At 54.2% G+C, this 17298-nt stretch overlaps 1 pseudogene; it reads right to left on the bottom strand.

Moving 5' to 3' along the window:
• Positions 1–8380: 8380 nt before the first annotated feature.
• LOC138100405 (olfactory receptor 14J1-like) lies at positions 8381–9319 on the bottom strand (annotated as a pseudogene).
• Between the last annotated feature and the right edge of the window lie 7979 nt (positions 9320–17298).

Raw genomic sequence — 17298 nt, 5'->3', positions numbered from 1 at the left:
AAGTTAGGATCTGAAGTTAAGAAGATGGAACAAAGGGGGGGGGGGGGGGGGGGGGGAGAGGGGGGAATAGAGAAAAAAAATGTAATAGAAGAAAAAAATTGAAACAAAAAAGAATAAAAGCAAAAATAAAAGTAGAATAGCTTATACAATAAGATAGGATAAAGTAACTATGGAAGAAGAAAATAACGGCAGAGTTGATTCTGTTGGGACTTTGGATTTCTTCTCCAAGCTCCGAGCTGGGTCTGAGCCAGGAGCCGGTGGGCTGGGAGAGACATCGCTGCTGAGGGGCTGAATATTTCCGAAACTAAAGTGTCAAGTGACACCTTGAGGTTCCAGCAGTCCCCGCGCACACGTTCGATTCCCTCCTTTCAAGCCGAAAGCTCAGCTCCACTTGTGACTCTGCTTTGTAGCGATGAATGGAAACATTCGCAGCAATTCCCGTCGAAAGAGCCCGGCAAGGTTCGTGTCGGGAGAGCTCCCTCGGGGCAGCCCTGGCTCCTGCCCTGCTTGAGTCCCTCTCGAGCCCGCTGTGCTTTCCAGCTGCTTCGCTCCAGCTGCCCCAAATGCCCGTGAATTGCACGGAACTGGAACAGATGCGAGTCCTCGTGGCTCGGGCTAAGGGCAGGGAGAGGTCACTCAGGGATCGCCATCGCGGCCACAAGAGCCCCGACGTGGGGAGATGAAGTGGATTTGGGACGGAGCGAATCAGAACAGGAGAGTGAGGAGAAAAATAAACCCTGGTACAGAACCTTCCCCCGACCAAATCTTTCTCCTTGCCGGAGTTCACTTTATCCCCGGCTCCTCCCTGCTGTGCCCAGCGGGGCAGGGAGAAGGGGTGGGAGTCGCGGTCAGTTCGTGCCGCTGCTTCCCCCTCGGGGACAGGAATCCGTCCCTGCTCCGGCGCGGGGTCCCTCCCATGGGGTCAGTCCCTGCCCTGGCCAGCGGGGGTCCCTCCCCAGCCGTGCGGTCACTCCCCGGCCCGGCCCTGAGGCGCGGGGCAGTCGCGGGGCAGCCGCGCTCCGGCCCCGTCAGCAGCAGCGCCGCTTCGTGCCGGGCAGGAGCGGCAGAAGGAGCCGGGCGGCGGCGGGGGCTGAACCCCGGCAGCAGCGAGGAGGAAGAAGAGGAAGAAGAGGAAGGGGCCGGGGCCGCCTGCGGTGTCCGATCCCCGGCAGCAGCGGGGAGGCCTCGGGCAGCGGCGGCGGGCGGGGCCCTTTGGAGCCGCCCCGAGGGCTCGGTGCCGTCCCGGGCCCCTGAAAGAGCGCTCGGTGGGACGGGCGGGCTGGGAACGACAGAAAAACCCGAGAAAAGAAGAAAATCCGATCAAAAAGCCGCACCGAGGGCCGTTTCCGCCGGCCCGTGGCACTGAAGGAGCTGCACCGAGAGACCGGCGAGGAGCCCGGCGCTGAAAGAGCCGCAGCGGAGGGCGGGGATGGGAGGTGCGAATGGAATAAAAGAAGGAGAAGAGAATAATAAATTCTAGCAGAACTGCACGGGGAGTGGCGGCTGCGCAGCGACTGAAAGAGCTGCAGCGAGGGAGCGTCGGGGCAGCAGCGCGGGGTCTCGGCCGCTCCGTGTGACCGAAAGAGCCGCAGCGAGGGACGGGCGGGGCGCGGCTCGGATCGAGCCCTCCAGCTGCGCCAAGAGCGGCGACCCCGCGGGACCGCGCCGGGGCCGGGCGGCGGCGGCAGCCGGAGCCGGGGAAGCGGCTTGGAGCGGCGGAGACGAGCGGGGTGTTCCCGTCAGCTCCGCTCAGCCCTCGGGCACCGGGGGGTTCCGGGGCTTGTTCCCGTCAGCTCCGCTCAGCCCTCGGGCACCGGGGGGTTCCGGAGCTTGTTCCCGTCAGCTCCGCTCAGCCCTCGGGCACCGGGGGGTTCCGGGGCTTGTTCCCGTCAGCTCCGCTCAGCCCTCGGGCACCGCGCTGGGGTCGCCGCGCACTTTTCCAGCCCGGCCGCCGCCACGGGCCGGGCCCCGCGGCTCCCGCTGCCGCCGCCTCGTCCCCGCCGAGCCCAGAAAGCCCCGAAAATCGCTGCCATGCACTAAGGAACCTTTCCGTTCGCAGCCAGGGGCGCAGAGGGGGGATCCTTATGAAGTCCCCTCCCCTCAGTCCCTCCTGGGCACGGCCGGGCATTAGCGCAGCTCCCGGGGCTGTGTCCCGGCACCGGCTGCTGCCACAGGGCACGGGGCTACCGCGCTTGGGCATCAAACGTGACAGATTTGGGGAGCAGGGACAGCCAGAGAAACCCTCGGGGAGCCCTCGGGAGCCTGGAGCTGCACGAGGGCCACAAAGGATGCCCTGGACACAGCGATGGCCCCAGCAGCGGCTCTGCCCCCCAGCACGGGGCTGTGTCCCAGACCCCACGCTCCAGCCCGAGGTTTGGGGGCGGCAGCGGAGCTGCTGGACGGAGCTTCCAGCCCCGCCAGCCGCAGCTCCGATCCCTTGGGCCGTGACGCCGCTGACGGGTGTCCGTCGGCGCTGGGGGTCTGTCTGTCAGCTTTTGCAATCCAGATTCCAATTGTGAGAAATGAGTGAATGATAAATGTTGTCTTTCTCATCTATGATTTTAACATTTAGAAGTGATGATGTGCTATGTAGAAATAGTGTTAAGGTAAACGGCTGTTAAGTAGAAACGAGATTAAGGTAAATTGTAACTTCGAAATAGTTGTAATACGCTAAGAAATGTATGAATAAACACATGGTAATAAATGTCTTTTGAGCTGAGAAACTACAGAGCCAGGAGCCGAGATATCTTAGAGAAACAAAGAAGATAAACCGCGTGCATGCCAGGAAGACTGTTCTCTCCTCAGAACTCACACCTCCCAAGGGAACTGGCAGCTGCAAATGAGGCTGGAGACTGGGGAGGCACCGGAGGGGGGTGCCTGCCTTCAGTTCTGAAGCGATCCCGAGCACCGAGGCGGCGGCGTGCTGGCGGAAGGGGCAGAGACCGGACAGGAGGGAAAGTTGAGTGAAGTGTAAATGACTTTCTGGGCTTCATGAATATGGAACAGTTTAAGAGAGTCCTTAAGTCCACAGTAAAATGAATGGAGGGCGCCTCTGGCAATATTGCCAAGCTCCCCAGCGCTGTGATTTGCCCTTGTTCTACTAATAAATGTTCAATAGTATATTGCTAAAAAATTTAGCTTTTGTATTCATTTTCTTCAGAGAGAGAATAAGAGAGAGAGTAAAGAGAGAGAAAAGAGAGAATACAGAGAGAAAGAGAGAGAGAGAGAGAACAAAGAGAGAGAGAATAAAGAGAGAGAGAGTAAAGACAGAGAGGATAAAGACAAACATTGCTGCTAAAGAAGGTCCGTGCAGTCCCAAACGCCTTCGCACACCGGCCCCAGTGTCCGTGCTCGGGGCTTGATTTACCAAGATATGAATATCGATCTAATATCGATATCCAGCTGAGACAGACAAAAGCTCTCCAACAGTTTAGAGTTAGAAAGTGAATGTTTTATTGGCGCCGGACAGCGGCGTGGAACAGCTTCCTAATGGGCAGTGTCCAGGTATGAACGGTTACAGAGTTCATTCATCCACAAAAGTGATGAATATCCGAAATACAAATACATATTTCTAACAGTGACCCCTCCCATTCTCCGCTTCGTACGGAAATGAGCTTTAATGTCATTAAGCATGTGCAGTGCGTGCTCTGAATTGAGTCGCTGCTCTCGAATTGGGTCAGTGGTCCCAGACAGATGAAGCAGCTCATCTCCCTCACTTGGACCTTTTTTGCCTTTCTGAACTTTAACAATCTTAATTACTTTAGTGACCTCCAAATTTCCTCTTGCCTGACTTTTGAATAGATTCCCACAGAGGGAGGAAATTGGGAATTGTCCTTGTTCCCTACACCAACTGATCAATGTTTCTGTTCCTCGTTCTAAGCACAGCTAAACAAACATATAAATGACAGATCATCAATTATTCCGTAACCAATTACTAACATCTTAAAAACCATTTCAAATCTAGCTCTCTTAACTATTTTAATTAACTCTAGTCCAGCTGAAATTCTTTCTTATTCTAACTCATTTCAACACAGCTAGCCTATAACTAAAATCTTTACGTTTCTTTTAAATCTATGTGTCAGGGTGTCACCATGGCCACGGGGCTGCCCCAGGGCAGAAATCCCCTGCGGAGACACCGGGACCGGCTGTGTGAGATGGGACGCCAAACACACCGGCTTTAGTCTCTTTGGGATGAAGAAGTGAGTTTTTCAGTCTATTTGGGATAGAAAACTACTTGTGATTGCATCAGCCTGTTATACATGGGGTTTAAAAAGCATAATAAATACTAAAAAGGAATAATGATAAATAGCTGTGGTTCAAAAGGCATAAAGGAATTAGGAGGAACATATCTACTGACAGAAGATTTAATAAAAACTATACTATAAAAAAATCTTCTGCAGTGTTGTCAGTGGGTGTTCTTGGTTTTTATTTTTAAATTTTGTATTTCTCGTTTCCTCTGATCTGCTTTGATTTGCAAACATTGAAGATAAAATGACCAATATCGGGAAAAAATCAAAAGTTGGGTGCAAAGCCTCAGAATGAATGTGGAGCTAATGGAGGATTCACGTGCTTTAGACACGTGTGTGCACAGGTGCAGAAAAGCATCGCTCCTTTTGGAGGCTGCATTACAGCACACGGGTGGTCAAATCAGATTGACTCCTGTTTTCACAGGCTTCCCGGGCAGCACTTACCAAGGATCTCCCCAAGCCCAGTGAGTGATCGAGGACAGATGAAGCGGCGAGCTTGGCCTGCCTGGCCGCTGTTAGCCAGCCGCGCTGCGAGCAGAAAGGCCGGGGCGGCGGCGGCGGCTTCTCCTTCTCAGCGCCCGCATGAAGAGAGGCGCTGAACGGCGGCTGCGACCGCCCGCGCAGGGGCAGCGGGGCCACGGGGCCGGCAGGGCAAACACGGCAAACGATTGCCCGGGGCAGCACCGAGACCAAATCAACTTCTCCGTGCTGCGAAACCCTGCAGAAATCCTGCAACTGCTGGCATTTGTTGTCAATGGCACTCAGGAGCAGCAGTTAACCCTATAGCAGCTATTACATTGTACGGGAGGTTATGATCCAGATTATATAGGTATAACTCAAGCTGTATTAGCATCTTGTTACTTTGACCCCAGTTATAATGTTAACTAGTTAATATCTGCATAGAAAGGTTATTCTTAAGGTGTTTACACATCATTTACAAGCAGCAGTTTTTTCCTCCTAGTCATAGAAAGAGGAGGAAGTGAGGACATGTAGAGAAAGACAACTTGACAGCACAAAGGTCAGTGGAAAGAAAGAGGGGCAGGAGATGCTCCCAGCGTCGGAGTCGAGATTTTCTCTGCAAGCCATGCTGAGGACTGGGATAAAACAAACTGTCTCCCTGGGATCCATGAAGTCCACGGGGGGATGCAGAGATCCACTCCCAGCCCATGGGAAAAGGTGCTCACAGCGGAGCGGCTGGGTGCTACAAAAGCTGTAATCCAGGAGGAGACCTGAACAGGGAGAGAGGGCTCCTGCTTCCAGAGATAGAGAAAGAGGGCCCTTGCTTCCAAACTGAAGCAGCTGATCCTTAAAAGACTACACCCCATGGACTAATGACCACACCTGCAGTTTTGGGAAGACTGTTTTGCCCGTGGGAGGGACTCACGTTACAGCAGGCTGGGCGGGACTGATACTTGTGAAATTAGAAACGCGCTGGAGAAGTGCACAGAGAACTGTCTCCTGTGGGAAGGAGCCCATGGCAGAGCAGAAGAAAGAGACTCCCCTCCCTGAGGGAACTGAAGAAAGACCTCGAGTGATGAACTGGCTTAAACACTGCCAGGCTCTGTCTCCTTGCGCTGTCAGAGGGAAAGAGGGAGGGGATGGGGAGGAAAAAAAGGTGTTTGAAAGGCTTATTTTCTCCTCATTATCCTACTCCGTTAATAATAAATTGACTTTATGCCTTTAAGTTTGAGCCTGTTTTGAACTTAGAATGTTTTTCTCCCAATCCTTATCTCAACTCATGAGCCCTTTGTGATGATTTTCATGGCTACCTGATATTTGAGACAGTGTCAAACCATGACAGTGGCCCTTGTGTTCCATGTGGCCCCTCTCTGTCACAAGTGACCCTTGGTTCCATGAGATTGTCACAATGGTCCCCATGTAGCCCTGAGGCTGCGCTGTGTCACAATGGACGCTGGATTCCACAGGAGCTGGCAATGGCCCAGTGGCACCTGCGTCCTCTGAGGCCCTGCCTTGTCAGTGGAGCCGTGTTTCCATGAGATTCCATGTTGGCACAGGGGCCTGCTGAGTTCCATGAGGCTGCGTCGTGTCCCAATGGACAATCTCGCTGCCCTCAGCTCTGCGCTGCCATTGCCAGCCCTGCCCTGACCTCTGCCCAGCCTCACCCTCTGTGCCTTGGACACACACACATGCCCTGAGCTCATCCTCCCTCTGGGTGCTTCTCCTGCCCCAGCGCTGCCCTGGGAGGGTTCATTCCTCACAGGAGCTGCTGTGTTTGTACTGGTGCATTTTATAGCTCTGCTTCTGCCTCTCTGTCACTTGTGTCTCCACAGAGCTCTGCAGGGAGAAGATTCATGGAATGACAGAGGTGGGAAGAGCCCCCTGAGCCCCCTTGGCCAGGCTGTGGCTGGGCTGGAGTTGCCTTTGTCCAGAGCAGCCCCTGGGCTGCTGTGCTTGCCACTTGTGGCTGCAGCGGGCTTGGTCCCAGCCCAAGGCTTTGGCTGTCCCTGAGCAGGGCTGGCCCCGCATGAGGCGTCTCTGCAGCCCCCCCAAACCATGGGCTGGGGGTGGGCAAGTGTTCCCGAGGGCACAGGGAGGGGACAGCTGGGCTGGACTGACCCAAGGGATCTCCCATTCCATGGGACGTCATGGTCAGCAATGAACTGGGGAAAGGAAGGGCGAGAGAGGGTGTCTGGATTTTCTGTATTGATCCATTTGTCTTCCAAAGCAGCCACTCCATGCACTGAATTCTTGCCTCCCTGTGGTTTCTTTGCTTCTGCATTTGGCCTTTGCTCTTTACTTCCCTGCCCCAACCATTAATCTCTCTTCATGGTGACTCACAGTTTTCTCAGCTTATTTTCTCCCGGTGCCTGGCTGGGGAGGGACAGTGCCAGAGACACTTGGTTGTCACTTGATGGACAGAGAGGTTTTACCACGGTCACCTTGCCCAAGCCTTCTCTTATGGGCACACCCAGAAGCGTCAGGGCTCTGTCGGGTGCCCACCCCTGAGCTAGGCTCATGCCCTGCTCACAGCCCCAGGGCTGCTCAGGGACACGAGTCCTTCCCTGGCACGCTCACAGACAGTTCATTGCAGCACGGGCAGGGGCTCCCTGGGCTCTGCTGCCGCTGCCAGAGCCTGGCAGGGAGCTCAGCCCTGCGGGTGTCACCCTGCCCTGCCCCTGCCCGAGGTGCCCCACGGCCGCAGGGATGGGCACGGGGAGCTCTGTGCACAGGAGCTCATCCCAGCCCCGCATCCAGGGGGTTCCCAGGGGACGGCACTCTCTGGGAACTCCAGGAACAGCTGAAGGTGTTTGTGCTCGCTGGGTTTATGTCCCCCCCCACACACAGGGTGTTCAGGGCTGTGTCTTGTCTGTGCACTGCAAACACGGAGCCCTGACCCGGTCCCTGGATGTCCCTCCATGGAGGGAAGAACAACCTCTGTGAGCTGGGCAGAGAGGCCCCTGCTGGCAGCGGCGCTGGCTTTGCCAGGGCACTGCTGGGTGCCCCCACCCTGAGCACTGCCACCCTTTGCTGCTCAGGGCTGGTTTCCTCTCCAGGGTGCTGTGTTGGGTACATCCTGGAGACAAAACTGGGAAGGAGATTGAAGCTTTCAGGCCCTGCACTGGGGAGATGCCCTCGCATGATGGAAATGCTGCTGCAGAGCCCAGCTCTGTCCCAGCAGTGCCCACGGCCTGTCCCTGCCTGCAGTCCCTGGGCAGTCACACAGCAGGACTGGGACCCAGCTGACAGAGCCCTGAGGCCTGAAACCAACGCAGGGGCTCTGCAGGGGAGTGTGGAAGGGAAGGAAGAGGAGTTACGGAGGAGAAGTCCTGGGGCTCCCTGGCAGTGCTCTCCTGCTGGGACTCTTTTCTCCCCCAGCTCTGCCCAGAGGCACCGACCCTGCAGCTCCAGAGAAGTCAGGGAGGAAAGATGTCAGGGAAACAAGACAACACAGGCTTCTTTCTTTTGTTCCAGCACACACATACTGTAGTGCAGCTCCCCGTTTCTACAGTCTCTGGGTCACACTGGAAAGGCAAATACCAAATTAAAAATGGAACAGACAAAGATTTTTGTGTGAGCAAATTCACAGCAGCGTAACACCTGTGTCAGCAGCAACAAACACAGGACACAGAGTGGGCATTAATGAGTCACATCAGAGCAGCTCTGCAGGAGAATGAGAGTTTATTGCTGCTGAAAACCAGCCGTGATCCTTTTCCTCAGGGCATCCCTGAGCTCCTGCTTCCTCAGGCTGTAGATGAGGGGGTTCAGGGCTGGAGGCAGCACCGAGTACAGAACTGACACTGCCACATCCAGGGATGGGGAGGAGATGGAGGGGGGCTTCAGGTATGCAAAAAAGGCAGTGCTGATGACCAGGGAGACCATGGCCAGGTGGGGGAGGCACGTGGAAAAGGCTTTGTGCCGTCCCTGCTCAGAGGGGATCCTCAGCACGGCCCTGAAGATCTGCACATAGGAGAAAACAATGAACACAAAACAGCCAAATACCAAACAGACACTGACAGCGATGAGCCCAAGTTCCCTGAGGTAGGATTTGGAGCAGGAAAGCTTGAGGATGTGTGGGATTTCCCAGAAGAAGTGGCCCAGGCCATTGGCCTGGCACAGGGGCAGGGGAAATGTATTGGCCATGTGCATGAGAGCGTAGAGAAAGGCACTGGCCCAGGCAGCTGCTGCCATGTGGGCACAAGCTCTGCTGCCCAGGAGGGCCCCGTAGTGCAGGGCTTTGCAGATGGACACGTAGCGGTCGTAGCACATGATGAGGAGGAGGGAATACTCTGCTGAGATGAAGAACAGAAAGAAAAACACCTGAGCAGCACATGCTGAGTAGGAGAGGTGCCTGGTGCCCAGAGGGAATTGTGCATGGCCTTGGGGACAGTGGTGCAGATGGAGCCCAGGTCGCTGAGGGCCAGGCTGAGCAGGAAGAAGAACACGGGGCTGGGCAGGTGCTGGCCGCAGGCTCCGGCACTGATGATGAGGCCGTTGGCCAGGAGGGCAGCCAGGGAGATGCCCAGGAAGAGGCAGAAGTGCAGGAGCTGCAGCTGCCGCGTGTCTGCCAATGCCAGCAGGAGGAAGTGCCTGATGGAGCTGCTGTTGGACATTTCTGCACTCTGGACTGTTGGAAGAAGGCATTGACAAGCTGGGACAGATTCCCCTGAGTCAATCCTATGCTATTTTCTTAGGAATCCCCTCAAAACAACTTCTCCTCCTGTGACAGAACTTGGCTAAGCTTTTTGATTTCTGAGCTCAGGTTTGTGCTGCTGCCTCATCCTCAGCGTTGCTCTCAGCCTGAACACAGGGGGCCCAGAGGGAAAACAGGGCTCCCTGTGCCCCAGTGCAGTCGGACCTGCTGGTCCCCACACAGGTGCCCTTTGCTCATTTCACCTCCCTCTATTTCCTGGTGATTGTACTTAAAATGGGCTTGAAAAATAAAGTGACTTTTTGAAGGCCCCAATTTCAAAACCATTGCTCTAAACCCTTCTTCCTTTCCCTGTGCAGCTGTGGTTGCTCTGGCTCTCTGCTGCCTGCAGTTGTGCCTCCTGGCAGCTGTTTCTCTGGGTCCAAGGCTTGTCCCTGCCAGTGCTGCCAGAGCCCAGCCCAGCCCTGGGGGCTCAGCTCTGCCCTGCAGAGCCCTCCCAGCACAGGGCACTGCCCAGGGGCATCTCCCTGGCAGCAGGGCCTGAAGGGCAGCTCAGACAAAGGGAGATGCTGCAAGCCAAGGTGCTGCTGGTGCTGTCTGCAGGCAGAGGAGTGTGAGGAGGCACTTCCTGAGGGAGATCTGAGGCAGAGCTGCTGATCCCCAGGGCGGCAGTGCAGGAGTCTCAGTGACACAGACAAACCTGAGAGCCCCTTTCCCTTCCCTTGAGGAGAAAGCTGAGAGCAGCTCTGGCCATGCAGCACCACCTCCCCAGCAGGAGGAGTCTGCCCTGAGGGGGGCCGCTCCTTCCACCTCCAACTCCTCCCCACAGCCCATGGGGAGCTCCCAGGCAGGCTGAGAGCTGCCCCTGGCAGGTGGCAGATGCCCTGGCCTGGCAAAGAGCCCTCAGGGCTGCAGGAGCTGCTCTGCAGGACAGCCCTGGGCACCCCTGGCTCCTGCCCACCTTCAGAGCCTGCAGCCGGCCCTGGCAGCAGGAGCCGTCCTGCCCTGTCCCTCTGACAGTGCCCAGGGCAGCCCCGCTCTGCAGCACATCCTCCCCCAAGGCAGGAACGGCAGCAGAGCCATCCTCACAGCCATGGCAGCTGTGTCATGGGCCAGCTCTAGAGGATCCCTGCAGCCAGAGACTCACTGTGTCCCACGCTGTGAAGGTTTCTCCACGAATGAGTTCAGAGCTGTCCTTCCAGCTGCTTTAGCTAGCTCTCTGCTCACTCCTCGCAGGTACCTGCAGGCAGTGCCCTCAGCCCTGCTGGGCTGGCAGAGGAGCTGCTCCTCAGCAGAGCTGCCTCTTTGAAGCTCTCCTTGGTTGCCAGGAGCTTGAGAGTTCCCTCTGTGCCAGGAGCCCGGCCCAGCTCAGCAGCACAGCAGCAGTACAAGGACTTTAATGACCCTCTCGGGGCTTTGGTGTTGTTCACATCAGACTCAGTCCCTCAGAGTGTCTTCAAAACACTTCTCAAGAACTCAAAGATTCAAAGTCCAAAGTTTCTTGAACTTTTAATGGGTCCCATCAGGACACGACTCAGGTGAAAGTGTCCCCAGGTTCCAGTGAGAGCAGAACTCTGGAGGCAGCGATGGCAGGTGGGGACAAGCAAGGGAAAGGTGTCTCTGGTACTGAGCAAACCTGGCTGTGTTCCCTGAGTGCAAAGGGCCAAGGCCTGAGCCCCAGCCCCTGGCAAGGCAGATCCTGTCCCTCCCTCAGTGCTCAGGGCTCTTGCCGGGGCACTGGGAAGTGGGGATGGGCAGTGCCCAGGGCAGCACCATGGGGCGGCCCCTGCCAGGCTGCTGGGCAGGGACAAGGAGGCACTGAGGCCCCAGGGCTGCAAGGGTCACTTGTCTCCTGCTGGCCTCAGGGCCAGGGCCAGCAGCCGTGGCCAAAGGGCTGCACAAGTTGGCTCTGTCAGGGCCTTGCAGCTGCTGCCCATCCCTCTGCCCTCTGCAGCCCAGGCTGTGCCACGCTGTCCCTGCCCTGCGCCTCTGTCCCTGCAGGCTGTCCTCATCCCCCCGGCTGCCCCACCTGGCTGGCCCCTTCCTTTGCCGGCAGCTCTGTGTCCTGCCTGCCTCTGCCTGGCCACACAAAGCCTTGGGCTGCTCCAGACTCCTTCTGGGGGACGTGTTGCACCCCAGCCCTGCCTGGGAGGGAAATTCCTTTCTCCTGGTGTCCACTCTGGGGCTCCCCAGCTGCCCATCGCATTCATTTTCTCTTTCTCTGCCTGTTCTCTACAATGCCAGAAGGATCCACCATCTCTGAAACCTCCCTTCAGTCCCTCCCGGGGCTCTCCTCTCCTCTCCTCAGTCTCCACTCCACAGAGCACAGAGCTCCTTTGTCCCTATACAGTGGTCAGGTGCTCGAGGCCAAGAGTGCCCGGACAAGAGGGATGGTTCATTTCCCCAGGAAGGAAACCACAGAAGCCCAGTATTGAAAGATGAAAGGCGGCCACCAGAGGCCATGGCCAGCCAGACCGGTTATTCTCGGCAGCTTTTGTCTGGGAGCAATCCTTGGATAGATGGAATCTTGGAGGCCAAATTCCAATTTTGGCCATGGGCAGCTGGAGGAGAAGGATAGTTCTGTTCCACAGGAAGAGAAGCACAGCCCCAGCGTTTCAAAGGCAGCTGAGAGCTGGCCCTCAGGAAGCCAAGGGAAGCTGGACTTGTCAGTCCTGGCAGATTTTGCCTGGGAGATGTACTTGGATATACGGAATTTTGGACCTGGATTCCCAGTTTTTGGCCATGGACACCTGGACTTGAAAGATGTTTTTTTCATGGGAAGAACAGCAAAGCCCCGCAGTGTTTCAAAGGCAGATGAGAGGTGGCCCCCAAGAGGCCAAGGCCAGCCAGAGCTGTCTGTCCTGGCAAATTTCATATGGGAACAATCCTTACATAATTAAATTTGGATGTAGAGTCCCAGTTTTGGCTGTGGGCCCCTGGAGGAGAAGGACAGTTCTGTTCCATAGGAAGGAAAGCACGGAGCCCCAGCGCTCCAGGGCAGTGAGAAGCAGCTCTCGCCATGCCAAGGTCATCCGGAGCTGCCAGGTGGCCCCAGGAGCCCAAGGCAGCCAGAGCTGTTCCATGGTCCCTTGGTTCCGTGCGCCCTGCAGGGTCACAAAGGTGTCCTTGGTTCTTTGGGGCCCACAGTGCCACAGTGGCCCCTTGGCTCCATGGAACGCCACAGGGTCACAATGGTCCCCTTGGTGCCACCAGCCCTGCAGGGTCACAACGGCCCCTGGGTTCCACGAGGCCACGCAGGGTCACAGTGGTCTCCAGAGGAAGGGCAGCAGCGAGCCCCAGGGTTTCAGGGGCAGATGAGACACAGCCACCAGAGGCCAAGGCCAGCCACATCTGTCTGTCCTGGCAGGTTTGTCTGGGAGCAGCCCTTGGATATTGGGAATTTGGGAGGTGGAACTCCAATTTTGGCCATTTGTGCCTGGACAAGCAGGATGAGTCTTTTCCATAAAAAGGAAAGCACAGAGCCCCAGTGTTTGGAAGGCAGGTGAGATCCGGCCCTCAGGAGGCCAAGCCAGCCAGACTTGATGGTAATGGCAGCTTTTGTCTGGGAGCAGCCCTTGGATATCCGGAATTTGGGAGGTGGAATCCCAGTTTTGACCTTGGGCACCTGGACAGGAAGGACGGTTCTTTTCCATTGTAGGGAAAGGGTGGAGCCCCAATGTTTTAAAGGTAGATGAGAGGTGGCCTGTCGGGAAAGGCGCGGGAGACGAGCTCATGATTTCATGATCGGCAAGCCTCGATTTTATTGTCTTTTCATCTCTTATTTATACAACACTTAAACAGCTCATACATATTGCAAAACCTGAGCTCATGATTGGTCATCTTCTCTCGTGGGAACAACACACCCCGCGGCGATGGTTTCCTCATTCCAGTCTGCTCTGGCTTGTGTCCTGTTGGACACCCTGTTGATAAGAAACCCCTTTTCCCACGACAGGCTGACTCCTACATCCTGCAAGGCTCTATCTTATCATGTCCTCTACTGCGCAGCCATTCCTCAGATAAGCTCTCTACACTTCCCCCATTTTCTTTATGTGCTATCATGCTCAGAGTTGTTGTTTTTAGCAGTACCCTCTTGATACAAGTTAGAGCGCAGCTGAACAGGACTAATCCTACCAAAACCATGATCAATAAGAGAAACAATGTTTTTACCATGCTTCTTACCCAACCACCCAATCCCAGTTCACTGACCAGCCCATCTAGGCCAAAGAAACCTGTATCTTCCTTAATTTTTTGAGAGTGATTTATAAGCTGTTGAATCTCTGCATGAATAGAGCGAGAATGATCATTTAGATCCATGCAGCATAGTCCCTCAAATTCTTCACACCCGTGTCCATGAGCTAACAACAGAAAATCAATAGCAGCTCTATTTTGTAATACAGCATGTTGGACTGTGCTTAAATCATCTGCAAGCGCGGACAGTACTCTACTTGTTCCATTTGCTTGCTTCACTACCCAGCAGCTTAATCTCTCTATATTGCGATGAGCTCGAGCTGCTTTCCTTGTCCTTTTTCTGGTGTCTGTGAATGCAGTAATGGCATTGCGGATAGGCTTATCTTCTCGCAAGGGTTTTGAAATCCAGTTCCATGCTCCTATCCACTGTAATGCCTTGGGAAACAGGGGACCAGTCTGAATTTTAGCTCCTGAGGACAACAGTGCTTCCGTGAGTGATGAAGAATTTAGCAAGTACCAGTCGAAGGCAGGTTTTTCCATTGGGAGATTGATGCACTCAGGTTCTTGTCCTCCAATTTCCAAAATGCGCAAACGTCCTTTCTTAATTAAATTAGCCAAATTTTCAAGTTTTGTGGTAATAGTTTTCCATTGCTGCAGCTGTGGTGATATCCATTCTAAAACTGTCAGCTCCCCCGTTTTCTTTAGCTGCGTAATTGCGCCGAGGAGGTGAGTTTCAGAATTCCAGATAGTAAGAGAGAGGGGGATGTCTGGATTAAGACGCGAAACAAAACCGTCTGTGATACAGGTGGTGATTTGTTGTAGAGCTTCTTGCTGCTGCGGCGTTAGGTGTACCGGTGCGCATGGATCTGATCCTTTTAGTAAGGGACGGAGCTGGTCTAAAAGAACATTAGGGATTCCTACTATTGGCTTCAACCACTGCAGATCACCTAACAGTTTTTGAGCGTCATTTAAAGTGGTGATTGAGGCTTGGATATGCAGTTTTTGAGGCTTCACTCTTTGATTGGTGATGACCCATCCTAAATACTTCCACGGGGAGGATATTTGAATTTTGTTAGCAGCTATTACTAAAGACCATTCTTGAAGAGAGGAGGTAATAAGCTGAATTTCTGTTTGGTCAAAAGGCTCCTTCTGCGCAAACAAAATATCATCCATATAATGATAAATGATGGTCTGAGGTAACTTTTGTCGCAGTGGTTGCAACGCTGCATCGACATACAATTGACATATGGTGGGAGAGTTGCGCATTCCCTGCGGCAATACAGTCCACTCAAAACGTTTGTCTGGTTCACCACGATTAAGAGCAGGCAATGAAAAGGCAAATCGCTTCGTATCATCTGGATGTAGTGGAATTGTGAAAAAGCAATCTTTCAAGTCAATAATAAGAAGAGGCCAATCTTGTGGCAACATTGCTGGATTAGGGAGTCGTGGCTGCAGCGCTCCCATAGGCTCCATACGAGCATTGACAGTTCGAAGGTCTTGTAGCAGACGAAACGTGCCATTTTTCTTTTGGATGACAAAAATTGGGGTGTTCCATGGGCTTGTCGACGGCTTAAGGTGTCCTTGTTGAAGCTGCTCATTGACTAGAGCGTGTGCTTGAAGCAGATTTTCCCGTTTTAAAGGCCATTGCTTAACCACTACAGGGTTATTGTCAGTCCATCTTAGTGGCAGCGGGAAATTCCAAGCAACGGCCCTTAGCAGAAATGGAGATCATCAGTAAGCACAAAACTCATTTGGGCCAATACATCTCTTCCGATGAGGCAGTCAACTGTGGGGGGTAGAGGGGCGATAGAAAAAGTTGCGGTAGTTTTCTTGCCCTCAATTTCTACAGTTATCAGCGGAGATTTGTGTGCTAGTTTCATTTCTCCGACACCAGTGATGGCTGTCATTGCTGGCAGAAGAGGCCAATGTGAGGCCCATGTGTTCACATCGACAATGCTGGAGTCTGCCCCTGTGTCTAGGAGGCTCTGTAACGTGATTGTTTCTCCTTTATAGGTTAGGGCACACGGCTTCCGTGGACGGCTATTAAGATCGATGGTGAGCAAGGTTAGTTCCCCAGTTGAGCCGTAGCCTGTATGAGCATTTGGTTGAGCCTGCAAGGGTTGCATGCCTTGTGTGGCTTGAGGCAAAGGTACAAATTGAGCTAGTCTTTGGCCTTTAGGAATCCTTACAGGTGGATGAACAGTATAAGCCAGTATGAAGATATCACCCTGTGAGTCAGCGTCCACCACGTCTGGTTGAACGAACAGTCCTAGGGCAGTGGCAGATGATCGGCCAAGAATCAAGCCTCCTACTGGTGTACCATTGAGGCAGATGGGTCCTGTTAGTCCTGCAGGGATGTTATGGATTTCAGACGTCAGGAGATCACAGTCTACTGAGGCTGCCAAGTCCAGGCCGAGGCTGCCACTTGTTGCTGGCTGGAGGCAGGGCAAGGGTTTGCAGCTGCTACTTGTGTCCCTGCGCGGCTGCTGGACACGCTGCTCCGGGAGTTTCCCCGCTTCTTGTTACGGCAGGCATTCGAGTTATGCGTGTTGGATTGGCATTTGTTGCACCAAACTCCGGATGCTGAGCACTCCCGACGAAGGTGGCCCGACTGGCCACATCGATAGCATCTCATTCTGTTTCCCTCTGGAGGCAACCGGGGGCGCGTGGCTGCTGCTTGGAGGGGAGCAAGGGCGGCCATTACCTGCGTCTGAGCACTAGCTGCTTGTTCCTTCAATCCCTCCCCCAGCTTTTCTAACGCGTGGACTAAAAAGGCTTGAGCACCTGAGGGCAAGGTCGCAGCTTTATCTAGTAATGCCTGAGTGGTCCAATCACCAGGTATAGAGGTAATCAAAGATCTGGTGCTAGGGTTGCTATTTTGCAAAATGCACTGTCTTAAAATGGCATCTTGCATATGGTCGGGTATCCCTGCCCTAGAGATAGCATCCATAACCTTATCAACAAAGGAGCTTAATGATTCATCACGACCCTGCTTGATGCTCATATATAGGGGGGTCCCTCCCGATGTCCTGACTTTATCTATTGCTCTCTTAGCTACTGCCATTGCCTCCCTAAGTTTATGTGGCCCTAGTCCAGCTTGAGCTTCAACTCTGAGGTATGGGCCCTGTCCCGTAAGCTCATCTACAGTAAGGTCTGTTAAGGGGTCCCCCTGGGGTCTGGGGAGATGTACTAGTTTGAAAACAAACCAGTGAGAGGCACCAAGTCAGAATAACAATTTAATGGAAATTAAAGAAAAGGAAAAGAAAGTAAAAGAAAACACTGACAGAGTCAAGATACAACCTGAGTCCCTATTAGGCAGGGTAGTGGTAGCAGTCTGGTGGAATGGTGGCTGCAATCCTCTGAAGTGGTGATCCTGTAGTAGAAGGGGTCTGCTCTTCCTCAGAAAATCCAGGGGTGTCTGTGTAGCTCCTGTCCTCTGGAAATCCAGTGGAGCCCCCTCTTTGGTGCTCAGAGTCCCAGTTATATCCACGATGGGATGCTTGGTTCCTCCCTCTGGGTGGAGCATCTCACAATGGGGTAATGAGTCACGAGGCCAAGTGTTGATTAGGCTCATTAACAGAAGATAGTCTGGAGGGAGTTATCTCTGAGTCATGCAGCAGGACAATGATGGGCCATTAACAGAAAGATAGTCTGGGGGGAGGAGGCAAGGAAACACTGCCCCACCTGATTTCAACAGCTCATGAGGATGGTAATAGAATACCCCTCAACCCAGGACAGGAGATTAGTGCTACG

Source organism: Aphelocoma coerulescens, chromosome 31 (assembly GCF_041296385.1).
Source record: "Aphelocoma coerulescens isolate FSJ_1873_10779 chromosome 31, UR_Acoe_1.0, whole genome shotgun sequence".
Taxonomy (NCBI): domain Eukaryota; kingdom Metazoa; phylum Chordata; class Aves; order Passeriformes; family Corvidae; genus Aphelocoma; species Aphelocoma coerulescens.
This window is presented reverse-complemented; position numbering and strand designations above follow the sequence as displayed.